Here is a 6,637-nt window from a genome sequence, read left to right on the forward strand (position 1 = left end):
TTTCCTGCTCACTCTCCGGCTTCGTAGTGTGAAAGCCTTCGCATTCCTCTCTTCCCTGCATTAAGGGCTATCTAAATTAAGGGCTTTACCTGTTAGCCCGCTTGCTTGTAAAGAACACTACTACTTCTTACTAAGTCCTCAAGCTCTTAATCTTCTGCTTTCGTCTCTAGGAGTGAAGTCGGGATTACCCTGTAAGGAAGATTAATGGAATCAGCGGGTTTTAGAAGAGAATCCAAGGAAGTTGGCAGATCTGGGTTTTGGCCTTCTTTTCTTGTGGTCTTATCTTTCGTAGCCTTCTCTTAGTCTTCCGGGGAACGAAGTCTAATTAGACTGGTCCTACGAATGCATTCTTTAGTCAAGCAAAGAGGAAGCTAGCAGGTATGACTTCCTGGCTGTCTAAGTAAGGGATTCACCAGAGAGGGGTATTGGAATGGGAGAAGGGGCATTTTGGCCCAACTAACTAAAAGACTTGACTTTCCTACCCGATCTGTAAAGGACCTTCGATGAGATTCTAAGTCCGCGGTAACTACTCTTTCGAATGACTGATTTACGGCTGCTGACTTAGACTTCTTTCCTGCTTATCTACTAAAGCCTGTAACTCAATCGAAAAGGGATGCTAGCAGGGATAAGGCACGAAGGCAGTCAGACTTCTTTCGAACTTCTTACCAACAGAAGGAAGCTATGACTTCATTCAACTGCTTACGGCGGGGACCTTTAAGCCTTTTTAGTTAGGCTTTGATCCAATAAGGGTGTAAGAAGAGAAAGACTAGTTCGGGGATGATAGTCAGCAAAGGTAAACATCTTCTTATCTAAGGACTTCGGATCAGATGAAATAGTGAGTTCACGGGGACTAGGTCCTAAAGGCCCCTGGCTTAATGGATTGATTCTTCTATCCGCCTTCCCTAACTCCATATTAAAGGGATGCTCTAGGACTGAAGTGGGGAATCCCAATTGGTCACGAGAAGGCGTCAAGTCTGCTATTTCGTCTCATTCAGAATCTCAAGACTTCATGTCAACAACAAAGTCAACTACATCCTTTACTCCACGATCTGGCTTAGCGAGAAAACGGAAGAATTAGTACAGTCTGAGCCGTCAGCCAATAGAGTAGCTTTCTTCGTTGCTGCCAGATCTTCCAATGCTAAATCAACTGCTACAGCAATTCTTAAGGGCGGGATGGTAACTCAATCTCTATAGGGAGCAGCTCCTCCTCTATAGGCCTTTTCCTCAGTCAATTCCCGGATCAATGACTTGGGACTAGTAGGTTAATCACAGGGATGAGCTCAAAAGCGAGATGTAGTTATCTGGTGCTGCCCGATCTCTAAGTGTTGTTCTGACATGTGTGCGATTTAGCAACATAAATCTTTTGTTCTATATCCGCTCCGACTCCTTCTTTCTTTAACCGCTTGACCTATACCTAAAAGCCCTACCGTCAAGGTTTGGAACTAATGGAGGAGGTCTACTTAGGCCCGCAGGAGCCAATTCTGTTGATGGAAGGGCAGCTGCTTCAACCGAAGAATGGGATGAATTAGTTCTATCCTTGGTCTTTTCTAGCGGATTGTATCCTGAAAAGACATCCATGAATGAAAACAATTTAAGGTGAGTTATGTCAAAAGGTCTCCTCTAATGAGGATTCTGGTGCCCCTTCTCGTCTCGAGTTGAGGTTGCTAATGTCCCCACCTTCGCCCGCTTTTAGAAGTGGATTCGAACCACTGGACTCTATTTTCTGAGGATACATTGATTCTGTTCAGCCGTTACCATTCTATATGCCTTTTCCGCCTTAAAGCCCTTCTCCCGGATAGGAAATGTATGCAAACGATGCAGGAATCGAAGTTGAGTGATTCAGTAAGATAGAAGAGCAATTGACTAGTTTGTTTCCGTCTTTCCTACAGGTTGACCGATTCAGCTCGGCCAATTGAGACAGATAGGGAGCATGCCATTCAAGGGCTGGTTTTCCTATTTATTTGAAATCTTATCCCGTCGTCACCTTGTAAAAGCTAATGCTACACCCAATTCTTATTTATTAGGACCAACCGGCACACAAACGGGTGAACCCACCTTGTCTAAGACGCGAAGGAACGAACATTTGAAAGAGATGGTGACAAACAAGGAAATCGGCGCATTTGGCTCTACCTCTCACGCCAAACCATCGTGGTTGGAACTTGTTTCAATGAATAAAATTACCAGAATGACCAAAACATCTCTTCCTGAACAGGCCCAGAGGAAATACAATCATTGAAGTCGTCCCCGGCAATCATCTTTGAAGTGACACAACAGACTATGACTAGACATCTCGAGGAATCCACGCTTCTCACATCTCGTAAACAACTATACATCTTGGAAGCAAAGGCCAGGAGCAAAGGTATATACCCCTGGTCAATCCACAGTCAATCATCCAGCAACAGATTAAGTAGTCGAAAAAGCAGTAGACATTACAGAAGTTGAGAAGGCGCTTTCTCTTAACTCAGCATGGTCATACAATAAGAATAAGAAGTTGGCTATTCTCAGGTCTGGGCTGGGTATCCATATTAGGTTAGGGAGTCAACAAATCCCAGTCATAAAGGACAAGAAGAAATCGGACCAGAAATGGAAGAATGCCTATCACACAGATGGACAGCATTCTAAGGCCCTAAATAGAAGGAAATGAACTGATTCTATGGAATTTGTATTATTAGCCTTCGTGACGTGACCAATACCTTAAGCTCACTTCACTAGAGCGAATACTGATCCGTTTTCTTTATATCCTTCTTCTGGGCTACTAGTATTTAGTGGTATCGGTTGAAACCCTTAGCAGTCGAGATCTTATAACCTTACCCTTAGTTGAACACTCAGCGTCTTCAATTCCTCGCCGTCAGTCCTGTCGAGCGATTTCATACCATAGCTAACGAGGGAAGCAATATTAAGTCTTAATCTTTCCCTAGGTAGAAATACCATAGTGGCTTTCGGTCAATCATGGTGCGAAGCGAAACAAATTCCTTCCCTTGCCGTGCAACTGCAGCAGAGATGGGCCTATTCTCATCCGGTTGGAGCCAATCCTACTCTAGGTCCCTACTGGCACCGCAACAACTTCTTGTTCCCGGTCCCAAACGCCTACTCAAAACGTTGAGGGGGTAGCCGTCAAAAAAAATGAATTCCCGAAAGGGTCCAATAAGACTTGACTTCCTTTTGAGTAATAAAGGGACGGACGGGCTGAGACTCCTAACTCCCAATGCAAGAGCTGGAATCTAAATGAGGGGGAGGGTTTCGAAACGCATTGAACCACCCAATCAAATGAATCGTAACATTCGTAATGATCAACTTTACGGAGCCCTATCGCTCGGTTATATAAGATAGGTCCATCCCAGAACTCAAACTACCTTATATATATCTCTTGCTATAGAAGCACGCATTTCTTCGTCCACAACAGCTGGCTCTTTCAAGCTTTTCTCGTTTATGGATTTGGATTATTATCAAATTTTCGAAACTAGAGAAGTCACTTCTGCATTGTAATTTTCGTTGGACCTGTTTGTCTCTGTAACCCAGAAGAAGACTCTCAAGCTTTCTTTTAGTCATACCCGGAGACAAAAAATGGAACAAAGAATGATAGAAGTTCGAAATCTGCATCAGCTAACTCTTTCCCTCTCATTATGGACATTGATGACTTTAAGGGGGACTTTTCTTTTGATGCATTATTTGGAAACATGGTGAAAGAGCTCCTTCCATCTTTCCAAGAAGAAGCAATAGATTTATTATAAGGACACAGCAACGTCGGTGGGGGTGATTCTTTTCCAAATGGACATAAGCAGGCTCCATCTGATGCAGCAAAGTATGCACAAGCTCTTTCTACTCCCTTATTCCCAGACGTTGAGAAGCTCTTATCTTTGTTCAAGGACTCTTGTAAGGAGCTGGCTGAGCTTCGTAAACAGATTGATGGCAGACTCTACAATCTTAAGAAAGATGTCTCTGTCCAAGACACTAAGCATCGTAAGACACTTGCTGAGCTAGAAACAGGTGTAGATGGTTTGTTTGATAGCTTTGCAAGGTTAGATTCACGTATTTCAAGTGTTGGCCAGACAGCTGCAAAGATAGGAGATCAACTTCAGAGTGCAGATGCTCAACGGGTTACAGCCAGTCAAACGATTGAGCTGATAAAGTACTTGATGGAGTTCAACAGCAGCCCAGGCGACCTAATAAAGCTTTCTCCTCTATTTTCTGATGACAGCCGTACTGCTGAGGCTGCTTCGGTTGCCCAAAAATTACGGTCATTTGCTGAAGAAGATATTGGAGGACACGGCATAGCTGCCCCATCAATGATAGGAAATGCAACTGCTAGCAAAAGAAAGATTAGAATTTGCTGTTACTAATCTACAAGAGTATTGCAATGAATTGGAGAATAGATTTCTGGCTCGGTTTGATGCAGCATCACAGAAAAGAGATTTGTCTGAATGTGACAAAATTTTGTCACAGTTCAATAGGGGTACAAGTGCCATGCAACATTATGTAGCAACACGTCCAATGTTTATTGATGTGGAAGTCATGAACGCTGATACTAGGTTGGTTCTTGGTGACGATGGGGCACATGCTAGTCCTAGTAATGTAGCTAAAGGGCTTTCGTCATTGTACAAAGAAATCAAAGATACTGTTCAGCAGCAAAAAAGTGTATTCCTTTCACCCAATGAGGTTATGTCAATTTTAGTTCAGCGAGTTCTAGAGCAGCGAGTCACTGCCCTTCTGAACAAATTATTAGTAAGGCCAACTCTTGTAAATCTACCTTCCGGAAGGTGGACTTCTATTATATCTCATAATTCTAGCAGGAACATATGAAAAGACGCAAGAACTTGCTAGAGATCTACAAGCGATGGGATGTGGAGACTTGGATGTTGAGGGCCTCACAGAGTCTTTGTTTTCAAATCATAAGGATGAATACCCCGACTATGAGCAGGCATCTCTTAACCAATTATATCAAGTGAAGATGGAAGAACTGCGAGCTGAAAGCCAGCAGATATCGGATTCACCTGGAACAATTGGACGCTCAAAAGGTATGAAATCGCTCGACTTCAAGGAGAGGAAAGAAGAGACTATGAGCTCTTCCTATGACTACGAGCAGTAGCTTTAGCGAATTGTTAAATACTTTATCTAAGAACATACAGCGTTCTCGTTATGAGAGATTTATTATCAAGCTCTGGCAACTGCCTACGATGGCTATAATTTGGATTTGCCGGCCTTTCTATGAGCAACTTGTCCTCTAGTCACACGTGCAGGTTTGGCAGAACAACCACCAATATCAATATAGGGGGTATTCATCGCCTCTTGTCTCATCATGAGCTCGCACCAAGTGAAAACACAGGGATTTAGGGTAAGCATTGTCTAGTCTTCTGGTTCTTTCTAGTCATCTCTCCAATGCCAGGGCCAGGCTTTGTTTATAGATCCATTGAAGAGTCTCTCTCCATGCAGGCCTATTGTGTCGGCTGTAGGGGGTTCTTAGGGACCACCACAAGTCTTCCAGCCGTTCTAGATATCCTCGTGCTGATTTGATTAAATGACTTCTTCATATATATTTAATTTCCCCATGGCAAACACCTATTCGTGGAAGAAGTGCTGTTGTTGTGGATCTAGGAATTGAAAGAGCAGCTCCTCTTCCAAATTGTAGAGTTGTAGACTGATCTTTTCTTCATTTTTGGTGTGCCATCTATTTCAGTAAATGCAAGTGCTCCTCTTATGGATAGACTTGTTGATTTCGTCTTCACTCGAAATTCAATTTATCCGGATCAGCATCCAATATTCAAAGTTTTGGCTCTTCCTGTGCCTGAATTACTACAGCGCCTTACCGTCTACTAATAAATACTACTAAAAGAAGGACCACAAAGCCCTTTGATAGAGATAGGAAATGAACCGGAATGAAAGAAACGTAGTAGAATCACGCGGTGGAACAACGTAGTCGTTAGCGCTTAAGAAATAGAAAGAAAGTAGTGTACTCATTTCGGTCAGCATCATTCTTGCTTATGTCTAAGAAAAAGTCCCCCCTATTGCTCTAGCTGGACCGGGAGAACTTATTCTTCTCGAATTGACACCATAACAAGATTTACGCGCATCAATCGTTAACTTAACAAGGGATTTGCTTTCTCTATAACCCACTTGAGGAGAGTGACAACTATCACTAGATTGTGAACCTGAAGTCTTGAGCGAGGACCTTCTTTCTCCTACGGCAGGGCACGACCGACCCTGACACAATATTCTGTGATTGCTAAGTTTAAAGGCCAGGGAGAGATTCTCCACTAGCATTCTGGCTGAGACAGGAGAAAAAAAGGGTATGAATATCCGAATAGTTAACTCTCCTCCATCCCCCAAGCAGCGAAGAAAGGGAGCCGAGTACCGATCGGTTAGAGTAGCTTGCTTCTACGATGATTTGGTGGCAAATGATGCTGATTTGAGCACCTACTCAGATGACAAGGACAAGATGAGGCGCAAGAACACCTTTGTAATACATAAATTTCACTGGCTTTTTAAGCCAATAGAATAGGCCCTGTCCTGTCCGAGATTGTGGGTGTTTGGTCTTGCTATTGGCTGCCTGTCCAAGGGTGGCTGTTGAAACCTCCTCCTTTCTATACTATACGAAAAATTCCATCCAACCATTCCATTCCGTTGAGCCTAGTCCCATTCC

The 6,637-nt window shown here is 43.3% G+C and overlaps 1 pseudogene; it reads left to right on the forward strand.

Annotated features, from left to right (window-relative positions):
- Nucleotides 1-2,277: 2,277 nt before the first annotated feature.
- On the forward strand, nucleotides 2,278-5,086 carry LOC114714041 (exocyst complex component SEC10a-like; annotated as a pseudogene).
- Nucleotides 5,087-6,637: the final 1,551 nt, after the last annotated feature.

Source organism: Neltuma alba, unplaced genomic scaffold, assembly GCF_004799145.2.
Source record: "Neltuma alba isolate B1F8T4 unplaced genomic scaffold, ASM479914v2 tig00001918_pilon, whole genome shotgun sequence".
NCBI lineage: Eukaryota > Viridiplantae > Streptophyta > Magnoliopsida > Fabales > Fabaceae > Neltuma > Neltuma alba.